Source organism: Cynoglossus semilaevis, chromosome 4, assembly GCF_000523025.1.
Source record: "Cynoglossus semilaevis isolate Cse_v1.0 chromosome 4, Cse_v1.0, whole genome shotgun sequence".
NCBI lineage: Eukaryota > Metazoa > Chordata > Actinopteri > Pleuronectiformes > Cynoglossidae > Cynoglossus > Cynoglossus semilaevis.
In genome coordinates, this window is record NC_024310.1 from 380,821 (window position 1) to 383,836 (window position 3,016).

Here is a 3,016-nt window from a genome sequence, read left to right on the forward strand (position 1 = left end):
TGAACGAACGGAAACTGAACGGAAACTGAACGGAAACTGAACGGAAACTGAACAGAAACTGAACGGAAACTGAACGGAAACTGAACAGAAACTGAACGGAAACTGAACGGAAAAATATATTTTAGCTTCATCACTGGCCTGTAGTCCAGGAGTGACCGTCAGTTATGACCTTATGACCCTTTGACCACCATCACCGTGTTCTCCACCTTTTCATTTCTATGTTGTCATGTTATTAAATGTGATCCAAACATTTATCACAGGTCAGATCCACGGTGGAGATCTGGTTTAAAAAGGTTTTAAGTCGACTTTTCTTCAGCGTTGTTTCTTACTGTAAAACCAAAGTATTGATCAGTGACTCTGACGCTGCAGCTTCAAACACTCTGTTGATTTCATGTTTCTGAAGAGAGGAAATCGTCATGACTGAAATATATGTATATATATATATATTTCCAACCCAGACACTGGTTGGTAAAATGATTGTTATTATTCCGGGTGGATGGATACGTACCCCCCCCCCCCCCCTGTGCCAGCAGATCTCCACCGCGGCCGACGGCTCTTGTTTCAGCGGTGATAAACGAGCTGCGGCTGCTGCTCTTGGTTAAACAGATCCCCACACACCTGGACAGGTGGTGCTTTCTGAGCTGGAAGGATTTGTGAGCACAGGGCGACGTGGGAAACGACTGCTCGTATGTTCACAATATTTCACTGATTCTGTAGCAGGTGGCGCCGTTCTGTTTGTTTTTGATCCAACTCCGATTCCCTCTCCACCACTTGTTTTTTTTTTTCAGTTTCCTCCTCCGTTCACACTCAGCTTTATCAAATTAACCACATTAATCTAGTGGTTTTGAAAGAAACAAAGTTGGGTTCAAGGCTAATGTTAGCCGTATTAGCAGTGTTAGCAGGTCCTAAACAAACAGATGGGAGGACTGGACCAAACAGTTCCATCTCAGCTCACAGTTCATGTCTGTCAAAGTTTGTTCCAGTCATTTCTCTTGGTCTTCTGATATACTTGGTCACCTTAACAACATACTAACACACTGCCCTCTACAGGTCCAACTTGACCCCTGGTTTTTAACCCGGCAGCAGACGTGGACATGTTTTGCTCCACCCTCAAGTGCTTCTCTGCCACTCCTGAACAGGTTGAAAATGGGAAGTGCAGATGAGACAGCAGCAGGTTTGTTGTGATTGGACAAACCATCAACAAACAAACCAGTGTGACCTGGTCCACGACCACAACAGACACAGCAACAGACCCAGCAACAGACCCAGCAACAGACGCAGCAGCACCAACTGACACTGTGAGTATTAGTAGTAGTAGTATTTGTAGTATTAGTATTTAGGATTTAACTCAAATGAACAAAAATACTTTTGTATTTTTCCAAAAAATATTAGAAATAAAAAACAAAAGATCAGTCGTCAACGTCAACCTATGAAAATCCACGTATTAAAGAAATCCCATCATGCAACATCAAACAAAAATGTCGTAAATCGTTTTTCTATTATTCTATTTAGAAATTTAAAATGTAAAAAATGTTTTTCCCCCAGAATCTAACACGAACTGCCGTCAGTCGGTTCTTCAGCCTCTGAGTTGGTGGAACCTTGGAGAACTTCAGTCTGAGGAGGAAGTGGAAAAGCTTTAAGCTCTAATTGATTCTGAGTGGATCCAAATATAGAAGTCGGAGCAGATTCTTTTACACTTACAGGAAATGGAGTCTGGGCACTTTGGCCGAGAGCAAGAAGAAAAGACACGGATTCAGTTTCATCGCAATCAGTGACGCCAATAATTGATCCTGTAGGAAACAACAAAGTGTCGAAGTTAAAGGTGAAGATGACCGACGTCGTCCGACTGTCCAGGTGGAAACTTTCATCTACAGAACTCTTCTGTCTCGGACGGACAGAGAGAGAAGAACATCTGACCAGAGCGGACCAGCAGGTGGCGCTGGCCCTCAGGCCAGAGAATACAGTGAATAATGTAACGATGGCTGCAGTGATTGTTGTTGATCTCAGTCTGAAGACATCAAAGGAACAAGCCCAGACCATGGGACTGGAAGAGAGAGGATCAAAGGAACAAAGGACAGTGATGGCAGTTCAGTGTCGGTGTTCTGACTGTTCTGACTGTTCTGACTGTTCTGACTGTTCTATCCGTCCGTATCATTATGACCAGTCATACTCTGACGTTTGATTGACAGCCTCAGCAGCCACCGGCTGCAGTGTTCAAGATTCAGCTGTGCAGAAAAAATCAACGAAATCAAATGGATCTAACCCTCCAGTCAGGGCGGGGTCAAAGGTCATGTACTAATAAAGACCAGTGCGGTGGTGCAGTGGTGACGACAGGAAACGTGACGGAGACGGAGAAAGATTCCAGAGGCTGCGCCTCCTCGTCAACAAAGGTCACTGCAGCAGTTAGAAGACAGTGATTTATATCTGCTGGGACACACACACACACGGACACACACACACACACACACACACACACTCGTTATGGTTGGAAGATAACGACCTTGTTGTTCTCTAAAGTTTTGGGAAACTTGGTTGCTGGTTCTAAAACTAACACAGCACCACCTTTGGGACAGTAACGGTAAATATTACTACAATACTTTACATCAGGTCAGTCACTGACCTGATGACAACTGACCACAGACCCATGTACGTGTTGTTGCCAACACAATAACAACCAGCGTCGGCAGTGATCACTGACCCACGTACGTGTTGTTGCCAACACAATAACAACCAGCGTCGGTTCACAGACAGACGAGTCAGTGGTGACAGACACGACGGGGAACTAAACCATGTTTGATTTCTTCATCAGGACGGGATTGGACCAAAGACAGAGACAGAAGCGGCGCTCAGGCCCGGCTGAAGCGGGACTTTTACTCGTTTCCTCTCCTGTGATTCAGACGTACGTCAGGAAATTGATCGTGTGATCGTTAGAAATAAGGTTTAGTTCCTGCTCCTGCTGGACATGAATGGAACTGCAGTTTGTGTTGACGGCTGGAGGCAGCTGGTGAGACATCTG

General features: G+C 45.0%; 1 long non-coding RNA gene across 1 annotated transcript in view; it reads right to left on the reverse strand.

Annotated features, from left to right (window-relative positions):
- LOC107988483 (uncharacterized) overlaps positions 1-3,016 on the reverse strand; it is an 84,966-nt gene that overhangs the window by 1,253 nt on the left and 80,697 nt on the right. The window lies entirely within an intron of this gene.